We start from the raw sequence: 15,668 nt of genomic DNA on the forward strand, positions 1-15,668 counted from the left end.
GATGTAGGCTCTCTTCTTAGAGAGGACAGTCTGTACTGCCTTTGGAGCAGGCGGCAGGCAAGTTTGTCAGAGGATGCGCTTGATGCCCTTCACGTCCTCTCAGCCGCCCTACACTTGTGTTTAAGGGTGGCGAGGTAGTCCTAGTTGATGGTAAATTAGTGGTTAAGATTACCTGCATTATCCAGGACATTAAAGACAGTATACAGAGTGGCAGGATCCAGTTGAGGAGATGGGTACACAGTCATGTCAGATCGCTTAAAAAACACTGTTTAAAAAAAACAGAGAGAAACATATTTTGATTCCATACAATGACGTATGAAATTAACGTAATGTAGAACGTTTTTAAATGTCGTTTTGTATATTGGTAAATGACATTTATACAAAAATAAGAGGATGGGGAGCATTAAGGGAGGAAAGGGGGTTGGAGGGCTGGGGTAACCATTGCATCTCCCCAAAATGGTATGCAAAACTAATTAAATACAGGTCTCTTGTATCAATTTTATTTAAGTGATTGGCATCACTCTCGATCTTGCTCTGTTTGCATATTTAGCAGCAACCAGGGTAGGGGTGAGCAGAAGAGGGCCGTGTCTTGCGAAAATGATTGATTTTTAACATTTTAAAATGCCTCACGGTATTAATGTATGTCAAACAAGACGGTTTGTAATCATAATCAAAATTATTTCACTGGAGTGTTACTCCCTTAGAAACTGATAGATGGCCCTATATGACTACAGAACGGTACCTGTGAGCTGACTAAACACAACAAATGATGTTAGAAATCAAACCCAAAACTATTAAAACTGATAATATCAGCACAGACATTGGTCCAGGAAAAATGCTGAATAATTTAATTTTCTTTTTCTTTTTCTTTTTTATTAGCAAATGCTTATTCAACCATGTGCAAATACAGAGGACCAGAGAGGTGACTTTTTTCGATGCATGGTGTTATGAATTGAGGGAATTTGTCCCTTTTCCCTAGGGGTAGGAGCCCCTTCCTGCGATGCTAGGGAGGTGAGCCCGCTCTGCAATACCCTCCCTAGGGGCAGAGGCAAGTGGGATCTCACCGGGAGAGACTCCCCCTTTGGGCACAAGGAATCCTGTTCCCATGAGGAACTCCCTACAATGACACACAATCTGGTCTACGTGAGATGCTCACAAATACCAGGAAGATCTTTACATCCAAACTAGGAAGAAGAAACTCTACAGAGATGCCATTATTGGGCTGAAAAGGACGAACCAATCCACTGAGACTAGTAGGTCTTATATCGTAACCTTGAGGAATCAGAAGAGAAAGTAAAGTAGCCTCGACATAGGTAGGTCCTGAGTGACTGCAGGAAGCAGTACCAGAGAAGCTACACATTTCAAACTCGCTCTAGCGTATAACACCAACCCTGCAGCGCATCAGCGACAAGATAATCCAGCGGTGCAGAAGCTAGAAAATAGATGGTGGCAGGACAACAGGGAAACAGCTGTGGTGAACTGCTGGTCTAACCAACTCTGCCGAGACCTTTCTGAAGGGGAAGCCTGAAGGAATATTTTGCCACGCTCAGCGACCGGAGCACCGAAGCGAGACGACAAACCAAGAGAAGAAAGGAGACCGTGAGAAAACACATCTTGACAAAGGAAAGGCACTGCAGTCGACCTCCGGCAATAAGGATCCAGAGTAACCCAACTGAAGAAGACGTTTTTGTTGAAAGAAGAAGCTAACCGTGATTACGGGAGTCGCAGGTCGCCTTGAAGAGGGGATTGTTATATGGTAAATCCAACTTGTCTCAGTACTAGCAATGAAACGAAGTTCATCTTGAAGCAAGTCAAGAGAAAGTGTGAAAGCACAACATGGGAAACTATTCAATATCTAAACGTTGAGAGAGAAATTCTAGTGACTGTAAAACCCTGGGAAAAGGAGAAAGAATCTACACTGAGTGCCAAGTGTGATAACTTGAATTCACAAACCATACCCTGGGGACGGGGGAAAGAATCAAAAGTGAATGCCAAGTGTGATAGAAGGGAAAGGTCTATAAAGTGTATTCAAAGTGTGAACACTGGAAAGTACAAGTTGTCAAGAATGTGAAGGAAGAGAGAGAAAAGTCAGTGACAATAACACCTTGACAACAGGTCCAAAAAAGTGAAACGTGTAAGAACACTACAAAGGAGATCCCAAAAGGCAGAGGAAAGTTTACAAGCCTGTTGGAGGAGTTATAGAGACTGAGCAAAGAAGTAACAAGAAGATATTTGAGAATACAATATTAACAGACCGATACTAGAAGTAACCTAAGGAGAAGGGAGTCCTTCTCTGAGCCTAAGATAGTTTACATAGTGGTAGGGTCAGCTAGTGTAGTTTTGGACAGCAGACATATTTATTTGGACTGCCACAACTGACTGACAAGCACATTAGTTAGTAAGTTAGGTAGGGAACTCCCATAGTGATATGGAAAGTAAGGCCTAACAATCCTTATTTTAATAAATCATCCCGACAGTGTAACGTGAGAGTCTTTGTCCTCCTGACTTGCCACAATGGGCTCAACAATGCATCAAATCCATTCTACCAGAGCTTGTTCCCCTAAGGTGGCCCATTTGAACTGGGCAGTGATTTAAGTGTTTTTACCGCAGGGTTACCGCCGGACTTGGAATGAGGCCCATTGTGTTCCAATATTTGTATTTTATTTTATTTGTAGAGCGCTTTTGCCAATCTTTAGCTAATTATAATATCCCATTTTTAAAAAAAATGTATTGCACTTATAGTTTGTTACAAACGTTTAGCAAATGTATCACTGAGAAAGGACCATACTAAGCACCTAACTATATCCCATTATAATATCCTCAGCACTGTTACTGTGTTGTTTTGGGATCTTGAGATGGACAAAAACTGAGATCTTAGATTGGACGGATCCAGGCAATCAAGGTGAACCTCTTACCGATACATCTTTATATTGCTCAGGCTCACCCGATGCATATTCTTGATAAAACATCCAACCCATTCAAGGCAAACGTTTTTTCACCTTAGACATTTTGACACACCCCACTAGAGATTTGGGTAAAACCTGAAGGCTTCGCTAATCAAGGGATCTTGGCCACTTCGAATCTCGAATGGTATCTTTAAGCTGCTCAGCTTTCCCCAATGCTTAACTGTGATTGTCATCCCTCTAATAAAAAGTGGTGGTCATTAGAACAGTGCCTAACATCTTGAAACCCTAACTGTGGCTCATACATGCTCGGAATTCACTTTAGGAGACCTCCTTGGGAGCAAGGGAGACGTTTTGGATGGTGAGGACACCCACACGTCTTGTCAAGAGCTACCTGAAGGTACTAACTGGAGGACTCGCAAGGCCACCTCCTCCTCCTCCTCCTCCTCCTCGTCCTTCTCCTCCTCCTCCTCCTCCTCATCCTCCCTTGAACGAAGCTTTGAAAAGAAGGCATATAGGTACAGTCAGATGCTGTTGTATGTGGAGTGATCCTGCAGGGAGCAAACAGGCCGTGCAGTTCAGTTTCCATTAACTGATCCTGTTAGAGCCGTGGCCGAGAAAAAGGCCGATCTATTCCACTGAGCGAATACATACAGATAGAATGTAGTCAGGTACACAGTGTGCATGTATGCAGTAGAAAATCCTGCTATGCTCTCGCTCATGCCAGAAAGCTCCAGGGGCCTGTCAGCGACAAGGGGCAAATCTGCTTGGTGCGCTGTTCCGACCGACTCTTAAGCAGGTGGACTGAGAATTCAAGCTCTTGGTACTGTTCGGCCAGTCAATCAACACATTAAGGAAAGTGTAAGAGGGTGGCCTTGTAGATAGATGGATAGCCCCTGATTGACACCTCAGAGTGGGGATTGGTAACCATTCCCAGAACACCCAGCAAAAAGGAAACAGCTCGACCACTGTTGTGGTTTATTTTAGAAATTCCGGCTGGAATAACCCGTAAAAGAGAGCAGAGGAGGCAGGATTTGGCTCAGTGGCTGCATCAGTCCACGGAGGAGGGACGAACAGAGAGGCCGAGGGAGTAAGATTCATTGTTTATTGGGGGCTTTACCATAGACCTTAGAAAATATCAGGGAACCAGGAGTAAAGTTTGAAATAATACTGTTGCAGGTGGACTTTTTTTAAATGTTATTTTGTTAATTAAAAATGTGTATAATCTTGAAAAAACAAAACATTTCAATCAAGCGTCCCCTTAAAGTTTATACAATAAATGACATTCCAATTCATTTTACAAATCTCATAAGAAGTGATAACTGTATAGCACATTCACATACTGGTAGTTTCGTGGAATCTAGTATCCAGAAGTCACAAAGTATAAGAGCTTGCTTCCCAATCTGCTGCCACAGCCGGGTCATATGGTATGTAAGCGAGAGGTCTTCGCCGTTTATGTCCCTATGACATATGTCCTTTGGGTTCATGGCCTTGGCCTCTGCCCCACCATAATATATTCAATGTTTTCTTCTTATCTCGTACAATGAACTACACTCTGACATCAGATGCTTGGCACTTTCCACAGACTCAGTTCTGCATAAGCGGCAAATTCTTCTAGATATTTTGACTTTGTGCCAGGCTCATGTTACAGCCTGAGGTTTGCCACATTAAATGTTTCTCGTATAGTCCCTACTGAGTTGCGGGTCAGCAAACCCAAGCACATACAGAGAGGTAAGTGACCAGGTACGGGGATAAAGTTTTCAATGGGTGACCTTTTCATTGGTAAATCCACTTTATTGTGCCCATAATCGTAGTTCTTGATGTTTCTTTTAATCATGGTTTTATACGCACATTTTTGCGTTCATGTTAGGGGGTTTGAAGTACTGCTTCCAACAGGAAGCTTCTCTAATTATAGACCTCAAAGTGCATGTCTAGTTATGGCATCCAATATAGTTGATATATGCTAGGGTTTTGTGAGACAGGCATGGTATCACAAGTCAGAAACAGATCAAAGATACAAAAGTTTCAAGAGTTTTATTAAGTTTTGACTGTGGGTTGGAGACTTCCTAACTATTTCTATAATGGGAGTAGTCTCAACCTCAAAATAAAATAACATAGCCTGCGTCAGTCAGTCAAATAAAGAAAAGGATCTATGTCAGAAACCTATACTTGCCCTCGCGCTTTACAATAACTAAGGATGGGAAAAATGCATTTAAAAAAAAGGGTGTATCCAAAGGAAGTCAGAGTGGCAAAGTTCAAGTAACTGGGGCTCTTCAAGAGCTCTTTTAAAGTCGATAGTGCTGGATAGTAGCCACAGTTCAAAGAATTCACACAAGTTTTCCAATATGTCAGCATCACGGCCTTCCGCAGACTGGTGTTCGACAGCCCTTGCACAGTTCTCCTTCTGTACCCTCTTTCGTTTACTTATTCTTTCTGTGCTCCTCCTCTTATACTCTGGGTCGCTGTCAAGGAGTGTCAGGGGTGCGTGATTGTGACTGAGTGCCTGTCCCTGCCTGGCCTCGTTAATGGGACAAGGCCATTGCAGATTCCTAGTGGTAATCTTCCTAGTCTCAGTCGTCCTCTTCCTCGTCTCAGTAATTGGGTTGACAAAGAAAGGAGAGGAATCATGGGAGTTGTAGTATCCCACAAAGAGAGAGGGAATATGGGGCAAATGAAATAGGGATACCATGTCTCACCCTCCGGTGTCCCTGCCCCACTACCTGAGGACCCCCTACCCAAGTGATCCTCCCTCACTTGTCCACTCCCAGGGTCGGGATCCAAAAGCGATGGCCCTTCCCTGGCCACCTGAATAAGGGATCCCCGAGGACTAGGCAGTGAAACACCCTCAGATTTATCACAGCGTCCCTCTCAGCCATTTCATATTTCTTAGACATAAAGCATTTGTGTTGCACTGCTGTGTTGATGGATGTCAGCAGTAGTCCAGCCCTTAGGTACTCCACTAGTAAAGTCTTGACAAGACTGAGGATAGCTTTTAGGCAATAGCTTTCCATTTTGGCCAAATCAGTCGGCCTGCCATGGGACCAAATTTCGGTGCCATATAATATAGTGTGCCCGATTTTAAGCAGGTAATTCTCCCTCAAGGCGGCCATAGTATAGCCAGCTTTATGCTTAGAAAAAGTGATAGTAACCTCAGTTAGATGATGAAGGGAATTCCATGTTTCCTCTATCTGTGAAGACCATGTTAAATGCCGATCAGTCTTTACCCCAAATATTTGTATTGTTCAACCACTTCCACCTGGTTGTTATCAAGGGTCCATTTATATTTGATCCTTTTCTTATTTAGTGCCCTGAAGCTCATTACCTTTGTTTTTGCCATGTTGATAAAAGTTGATTTTCATCAGCATAATTGGCCAGGGAGTCCAGCTGCCTTTGTAGGCACCCGGGGGTAGTATCAAGCGGGACTAGATCATCGGCGTACCCCATCCACCTGACCTCTCCATTCCCAACCTGGGTCTATACGTCCCAGGGCCATTTAGCACAGATGGCAAATCTCCTAAATAAAGGTCAAAGGTCAAAGGACATAGCCCTGTTTCAGCCCACTGTAGCTTGGTACCCCATTGCTTATTAGGCCATCCTGTGTATATCTTGGCCTCACTTGTGTGTTGGCATGTAGGGTGATCACCATCTCCAGTAGACCAGGTGTTCCCTCAGATACTGGGAGAAGCCAGAAAGGAGAAGGGCATGTTGTGGACTCGAGCCCAGGAGGATGACTCTTGGCTGGATGCTGAGAAGACTGACAAATACCCAGGCAAGCGGAAGACATTTTTGTAACAGCAGCGCTTGTAAACGGCCTGACCTAGTTAATCTGAATGATGTGTACAACAATCAAAATATTCTTTACTGAGATATTTTACATGCTATCTAAAATTCTTTGGACAAATGCTCGTTTTCACTGAAATACGCCGTTTTTCTGCTGCATAAGGAACGTATAGTTAATGTGTTGTAAATCAAACCAGAAAATATAATTTCTGTTTTTCACACACTGCTCGTAAATGCTCACAAATCACCAGTTCAGTGGTGAAATTTGAAACTTTAGTCCATTAAATACAAAGATGTTTGTGTCCCCTATGGCTGATGTTGTGTGTCTTTAACTCATGTAAGTGAGACTGACTAGCATCTAGAACTGCCTCTCCTGCTTAGCATAGCTGTCTCATACCTACCGAGGGTGGGACTGAGCTCCAACTCCCAGCAGTCCTGCTTGGCACACCACTTGCACATCACCTAGCGACCAATTGGATTGAAAGGCCTTCGTAGGTGCAAGGCACCTATGCACACGTTTACTTGAAGCCTGGAGGCCAGAGACGCTACCTGTGTGATGAGTGGTACGCCCCTCTTAACCTTCTTTTCTCCGCCATGCCTCCCTTCTGTTTTTCTAATGAATTAAATGTTACCCTGCTTAAAACCGACACCTATGGCAAATCTCCTATTGCTAACACCTCCCTCGCCCGCTCACCGACTTGTATTACTGGTAGCGGGTCCATTCCATCCACACTGACCCACACGCCCCCAGATAGGATATCATGCAAAATCCTACTGTCCCCCACTAGCTCCACCTCATGGTTATTAACCGTTCGGCTAACGCACATGCCACATGCACATTATTGAGAACAGCATCCATGTGTGCGCCATCTCTGACACCTGGTTGGATGAGTCATCCATCCCCAATACTAGTTTACTCACTTCCCGATTGTTCTCTCATCAGACAGGACTGCGGCGACAGACCGACTCTATTGGCCAAATCACAAGTAAAACCCCACACCTGGAAAACATTTTTCATTTGACTCCTTCGAAAGCCTAGTAACTAAAATACATCCCGATGCTAACTCTTCCATCTTATTAGCAACTTTATATCGCACGCCTGACTCTAACAAACCCTTGTTCTTAACACAGATATCGGCATTCGTTTCAGAACTCCTTACCCACACAGACAAACTTATCATCTGGTGCCACCTAAACCTACACGCCAAGGATAGGACAGACCCTCTAGTCACCTCTTTCCACACTCAACTCCTGGGCCTAAATCTCACCCCGCTCCACACTGGTCCCACCCAGGACAAAACATTGCATTGGGTCATTCAAGCAAACCTCACTCCCACCGACCTATGCAACAATCAGTTCGACTGGACAGACCACAACATACTTTCGTTCACACTCCCACACAAAAAACAAGTAACGCATTTTAGCCCCATGACTACCTTGATTAGGAATAAGAAACGCCTAACACTGGATCTCCTGGGTCCTACTGCAGAACAGAACATGGCCACTACAACACCTTGCTAAAGACCAATCCAGCCCTACTCTCAGATGTACACCATACCTCCCTCACCAAAGCCATCAACCTCCTAGCACCACTTCAATCAAAGAAAACCTGTCGCCCATCTACTAAACATGCATGCTTGAGCCCTCATGTGAAATCGCACCAAATCAAAGTTCACAAGCTTATAAGGAAATGGATCAAATTGCAAAATAACACCCATAAAAAGGAGTTTGATTTAGAACAAACAAAATACAGACTTTCAATCGAAAAAGCTAAAAATGAAGCCTTCACCAGTAAAATACTAGCAGCAATCCTACCCTATCCTGCTAGAGAAATCTTGAAATCCCTTAGAGAGCTAGAGAATAACCCCCACCCCCGAGATCCAGGAGATGGCAGATAAACGGAATCCGTTTTTCTATGACAAAGTTAAAAAACCATCTGGTAGCGATTACTTCACTTCTTTCACCCGCCCCCCCCCCAATCACCAAGCCAAGCTCAACCTAATCCAGACAACGCAACATTTAAGCTACAAGAAGTCACAGTCCAGGAAGTTACTTACATTGTCAATGGAATGAACTCCACCTCTTGCCCAAATAACCCTCGGCCTTCATCCCTGGTTATTGAAAACATCCACAATTTGGCCCAGGTCATCAGGAGGAGGGGGCTTGTGTTGATTTGCCATGTCCTGGTACCTCCCCTAGGGACTGCCTCATGAGGTTGAATCTATAAGTAGGTGGGGGGAGCCTGTTCTGATTTCCATCAGGACACCCAGATACATCCTGTATACCTGCACACTGCATTCTTTAGTGCTAAATGGAAGGGGTGAGTATTTCTGTGTAAAAGTCTCCCTGGGCATCGTGAGGCTAGGGCTGACCTTGTCTGATTGTTGGGATAGCAGCGTTCAGGCTTTTTGAGGTCTGTGGACCCAACATCGTGCTCACAGATTTTGCGGGACCGAAACGTCTTGTTTTTTTGTGAGTTTGCAGAACAGATGGCAGGCGCATGAAATCTGTAGTGTGGACAAACATGTGGGAGGCATCAGAGTTGTTTCCCAAGTGTGTTGGTGCATGCATGTATGTTCTTCTCATTTAAGGGGACCTGGCTAAGTTCCCTGAGGCCCATGGTTTTATGTATCTAGCCTAACAACCCTAAAAGTTGTGGGTCCCCACTGGAGTCAGTCTGTTCTAGTGAGATCAGGGGAATTGTGGCACTAGTAGTTTTCATGTGAATGACCCCTCCTTAGTGGCATGCAGTGCATGGCCCAAGGGGATTCCCATTATCTCCTCCAGTCCTCCATCCTGGAGCGTAGGTGCGGTTTCAGACCCTGAGCACTGCCGCCACCTATTGCCAAGCTGGGAACGGTTCCTATTTGCAGGTCCTGATAAAGCCTGTTAACTAACATATCTGTTCCAGTGCAGGAAGTGGGCAACCATGTCCCCAGACCCAGGGGCTTGCCACGACACTCACAGATCTGCTCTGAGGCTGCGTTATCGCATGGACGTGCAACCGGCGCTTCAACGAGCAGGCGGCTTTCAGAATACTCTGCAGCACTGCCGAGTCTTCTGAAAGCAGTCTGCTCATTGAAGCACGTGTTTCTTGTGCGTGTGAAAGAACGCCTTCAGAACGGGAGGATCCCAGCGAGATGTGTCCTGAAGCCGAATTATCACATGCACGAGCAACCCACGTTTCATTAAACAGACACACTCAGTAGACTCGGCACAGGAAACGGGGAAACTGAATACAGAGACAACCAAAGCCTCACATACTTTTTGCAGCTGTCCAAATTGGTATATATGTCCTGCAATGGACACACATTGTTTTTCCTTAGGATGACTAGTGTGAGCAATCAAAACTGCAGAGCCCAACTTTATTCCCTCAAAACGGTTTCTTACTGACTCACTATAAGACATGTTTCAAATTAAAAATTGTGGACATTATGTTCCCATAAGGCTCTTTGCAAATCGCCAGGATTGAGTTCTATGAAGAGATACTGTATTGCGTGACCTGGCATGTGGCATTGGCCCACACCCTCCTCCCCTCAGCCCTGCCCCTCCAAGGATGAGAGAGTCCCACTGTACACTTTGTCAATTTCCAGCACTGATCTGTTCACCCTATATTGCACTGTGTTCAATTTCAGTGTTGGGAAAAACAAAATATATTTGGGAGGTGGGGTAAGCATGGAAAATGAGGCGATCCTGGTGAATGGAGAAAGAGAGCTAGAAAGCGAGAGTGAATATATATGAGATTAAATTTCACTTTATTTTGATAAGAAATATTGTTCTACCATCAAAGTTTCATATACAACTCAAAAGTAAAGCATAAACTCATTACGCAAATCAATACGATAAGACGAAAGAGGAATAGAAAACAGAAACACAGACATTCAAATGTCCTGAACCAATAACCTCTTTAAATCGCAAGGAATAAATACAAATAAAATAAGAACTCTTTATATACACTTCTTTGTAACATACCAGCGTAAAGTCGAGTTGGCTACATCCAAGTATTCCTACAGAAATGTACCTCTTATTTTAAAAATAACCCAACAGATTGCCGTAGCTTTCACCAGGGTGGCAAACAAGTTCCTCGTTAAGAAGCTATAACACAATAGTGCTGGCCCAGATTGAACTAACATAATCCTAGAACAGGGAGTAGCGCGTAATGCGTCTAAACAATGGACAAAAAAACATAAAATGTAATAAGTCCTAAGCTATAATTAAATTACAATAACAGCTCACAGTAGTTGTCTCGTGCCGCTTCCATTTAGTAGTTATGGCATTTATAGGGAACAGGTTTGCCTACATTTAAAGAGGTGAATTACATTCCTGCTCCAGGATGAGTAAGCCTCATAATCGCTAGACATTTCCATAATCAAGCAGAGCTGGGTTGAGAACTTCATCCTCCTCTCCCCTCTTTCTGAGTCACGTCACAAAATTCATATTGTAGCTTGAGAATTCCTTTATACTTGCCAAGTGTCTCTGGGCTGAAATAACAAAGGCCCAGACCAAGTGGACCCAGTCCAAGCTTGCTGTATCTTAGCCACTCGTCTCAATCCAGACATCACTGTTCACTGCCCCCCCTTTTCCCACCAGAACACTTTCGCACCACACGACGACAGACTAACACCAGAGCTGTTTACCTGACATGTCCCAAAAAAAGGTTCATGCAAAGTCAAGCAATTGACCAGAATCAAACACACCTGACAGCCCTTTCCCTTCCCCACAGGGTTAAAGGGTGGTGCACGAGAGCCATGGTGTCATGATGCCTGCTCCCGGGGAGCCGGTTCAAGCCCTGCGTCCCCGAAAGCGGACATCCAGTCCCCAAGGAAGGACCCAGCAACCCCATATAGGGGCCCTTTGGACAGTGTCCTGGCGCCTATCGCGCCAGGCTCATAAAAGACATCAGTCCTGGCGCCACAGGCACCAGGCTCATTATGGAAGTGCTTGGGTGCACTTACCTGATGCAGACCATGCTGCAGGAGGCCTGAAAGGAACTACTTTACCTGTGGGACTAATTTACCATCCGGGCGTGGTCAGGGAAGGATACATACCTGATTGGAGGAAGGATACATACCTGGAACTTCTTCCAAGGCTATTTAAACCCCACACGAACAGCCACACGTGCTTCGCGTTGTTCTGCATCTAGCAGCTGGACGCTCACTGTGTCTGCTCCTGCATCCTGACTTCTGCCACGCCTGCCAGCATCCTGGATCACCTGCAAAGGAAGAGAAGAAGAGAACAGAAGAAGGAAAAGTCCTTACCTGCTAAATCCGCATCCCGGAGACATCTCGCCGACAATCCTGAAAAGGAAGACTTTTATTTAAAAGCTCATCGCGTCGATCGCTGCAGCGCCGCATTCCACTCACCTTTACAGGGCGCCTCCATGTTCAGCAGCGATCATCCGGATTCGCAGTCACGCCCCAGCGCCTAGGGAGAAAAAGACCAGAACAAAAGGTGAGAGAGAGAAGGGAATAAGGAAAGATAAATCTCCATGTTAAGTCTTACCTGATTTCTACAAGGATTTCACCTCTCATCTCGGGTCGGTGCCTGTTCCCCGGCATTCCGTACCCCGGCCCCTATGGGGAAAAAGACACTAGCATTAGTACATTCATGCATGGACACAAGGGGAACCTCTTATCAAAAAACTTACCTGGAAGCCAAGCAAGTTTGGTTCTCACCAATCCGAAAATCCAGTGAAGTAACTGGATACCAACGCGCCCCTGCATCAGAAGCAGGATGGAGAGCTCGTCCTTCCAGACCCTAAGGTAAGACGCTACGAGGAATCACAGAAGGTTTTCGAGGAGGGTGAGAGGGGAAAGTGGGAGGCCGATTGCATTATCCCGCAGACAGTTAATCCCCTATTTTCGCCTACAGAAGGATACTTCTGCGAGCCAGACAAGCCAGATTTGGGGGCCCGGTCCAGTCCGTCTTCCGAACCCTGCGCATCACCATAGAAGAGGTCACAGCAGCGCGAACCAGGCCAGCGCCTCCGTGGGAGTCAGGTGAGCGTTACAGAACGCGAAGACTTCCTACAAATTCCCACCCAGGCGCTATGGAAAGTTCTGAGACTGATCAGTTGGCCCAATTACTGGGGGAATTACGGGCCGAAGTACATGCCGCTCGTCAAGAGACTAGTGCCCTCAGGAGGGAATTAATAATACCAAAGGAAAGAACTGATGACCTGGCCAGACAGCTTTTGCAAGGTCAAGCTGGGCAAACTCCTCTACCCGGTTCTGGAGGGAACCCCGCTCCTGTGGTTTCCAGTAACCCTATGCAGATTAATCTACCTGGAAACATGCCGCTGGCCCCACCCGAACGCTTTGCTGGGGACCCCAAACGATTCGCCGTATTCATGAATCAGTGTCGTTTGCACTTCCTATGCCGACCTGGGGCCTTCCCTAATGATCAGACCAGGGTAGCCTTTGTATTGTCATATCTCAGCGGCTGCGCTGCCGATTGGTCAGTTCCACTGGTTACTCAAGATGACCCGATTCTCTGTGATTTTCAAAGGTTTCAAGCAAGCATGGAAAGGTTATTTGCTCGACACTCTCAGGGGCAGGCTCTGGATGACGAACTTCTATCCCTGCGGCAGGGCAATCAGGACCTCCTATCCTATATTGCATCCTTTAATAGACTAATTGTGGAAACGGGTAGACCAGAGGATAAAAGAGTCACATTGTTTTATCGAGGCCTACACGGAGAACTTAAAGATATCTTGGCCCAAGTTGTAAATCCGCCCCAAGTATTCACAGAGTATATAGACTTAGTGGTCCAATTTGATCACAGACTTCAAAACAGAAAAGCAGATCGGTCCAGGTTTGAGACCCGGGTGTTGGTCAAGACCCATGCTAATCCCAAGGGAGTTGATGTCTCTGAGCCTATGCAAATTGGAGGGGTTAAAGGACCCTTAACTCAAAAGGAACGTGAAAGGAGGCGGCAGTTAAAATTATGTCTTCATTGTGGGAATTCTGGACACTTTCTACGAGATTGCCCGGCAAAACCGCCCCGAAAGGCGGTAGGAGCCGCTGATAAAAACCATGAAAACTCTGTTTCGGGAAACGACTCCACCCGACAAGTGTAGGGGTCCGCTTGCCGAGCTTGAAAACTAACTCTCAGACCTCGCATTTCATTGTGCCAATGGTTCTCGTAGATCCAGAACAGCCTAAGCGGTTGCATGCAATAAAGGCATACATCGATAGTGGGGCTATTGGAAACTATGTGGATCGTGAATTGGTCTCTAGGATTAACCTCCCTCTCCGCCCTAAAACCAGCAAAGATGTCATCACCACAGTCGAAGGAACTGAAATTGCCTCTGGACCGGTAACACATTCCACTACTGAGGTGACTCTTATTGGTCCCGACGGCCATCGGGAGGGTGTTGTGTTTGATGTAATCAAGGCTCCACAGTTTCAGGTTATTCTTGGAATCCCTTGGTTAGAGACACATAATCCTCAAATTGATTGGCGAGCTAAGAGAATAACCTTCCCGGATTGTACACAAACCTGCTACCCAGAAAACCTGAAGATAAATCTAGCATCTGTAACCTCTGCCTCCATGCAACTACCTTCGGAATACCAAGACTTTCAGGACGTCTTCCAAAAGGAACAGGCCAACACGTTACCTCCTCACAGATCGTACGATTGCCAAATTGATCTGGTGCCCGGTGCACAACCCCCTTGTAGCAGGATTTATGCCCTTACCGAACCTGAGAATCTGCATTTGAGACAATATTTGGATCAATACCTCGCTAATGGTTTTATTCGCCCGTCAAAGTCCACTGCATCCTTAGCTTTGTTCTTCGTGCCCAAAAAAGAAGGCGACCTTAGAACTTGTATCGATTACCGCGCATTGAACCAGATAACGGTTAAAAAACGTTATCCTCTGCCTCTGATCCCTTAACTCCTTGACCAGGTGAAGGACGCTTGCATATACACCAAGTTAGATCTCCGGGGGGCTTATCATCTGGTACGAGTTAAAGAAGGCGACGAATGGAAAACTGCCTTCCGTACTAAATACGGATTATTCGAGTACCAGGTGATGCCTTTCGGATTGTGTAACGCGCCGGCTGCCTTCCAATACTTCATGAATGATGTCCTTTGGGAACTCATCGATGTTTGTGTTGTTGTATATATCGATGACATTCTGGTGTACTCCTCTTCGGAATCTGATCACAGAAAACACGTCAGGGCAGTACTTGAAAAACTGCACCAACACAAACTATTTGCTAAATTGGAGAAATGTGTTTTCCAGACCACAGAAGTCGAGTTTCTAGGTTTCATCCTGACACCCAAAGGAGTCCGAATGGACTCAAGAAAAGTGGATGCCATCCTCAAATGGCCATCACCTAGCTCTGTAAAAGGGGTTCAAAGCATGCTCGGCTTTGCCAATTTCTATCATAGGTTTATCCCGGAATTTTCACGCGTGGTACAACCCATTACTGCACTCCTGAGGAAAAATAAACATTTTGAATGGTCTGAAGAAGCCGAGCAGGCCTTTCAGGATTTAAAAGCTAAGTTTACCTCCGCACCTATATTGAAACACCCGCGTCCAGATCTCCGTTATGTCGTCGAGACTGACGCATCCAGCCTAGCCATGGGAGCTGTCCTGTCCCAAAGAGATCCCGAAAACAACCAACTGCATCCCGTAGCATTTTGGTCCAGAAAATTCTCGGCACCCGAGGTTAATTATGCAATCACGGACACAGAACTGTTAGCCATTAAGTCCGCTTTTAAAGCCTGGCGGCATTATCTGCTTGGTGCTCGACATACCATCACAGTGATCACTGATCACCGGAATTTACAGTATTTGAAAACTGCCAAGGCTCAGTCATCACGGCAGCTCCGATGGGCTTTGTTTTTCGCTGAATTTGATTTTGTGATTACCTATCGACCTGGCTGCAAGAATGGCAAAGCAGACGCCTTATCCCGAATTGGAATGGGAGAATCTGATACAAACTCAGAACCAATACCAATAATTCCCGAACAGAGG

General features: G+C 45.5%; 1 protein-coding gene across 1 annotated transcript in view; it reads left to right on the forward strand.

Moving 5' to 3' along the window:
* Positions 1-15,668, forward strand: part of LOC138525697 (glutamine amidotransferase-like class 1 domain-containing protein 3, mitochondrial) — a 341,329-nt gene that overhangs the window by 219,523 nt on the left and 106,138 nt on the right. The window lies entirely within an intron of this gene.

Source organism: Ambystoma mexicanum, chromosome 7p (assembly GCF_040938575.1).
Source record: "Ambystoma mexicanum isolate Mex_15411 chromosome 7p, UKY_AmexF1_1, whole genome shotgun sequence".
NCBI classification, from domain to species: Eukaryota; Metazoa; Chordata; class Amphibia; order Caudata; family Ambystomatidae; genus Ambystoma; species Ambystoma mexicanum.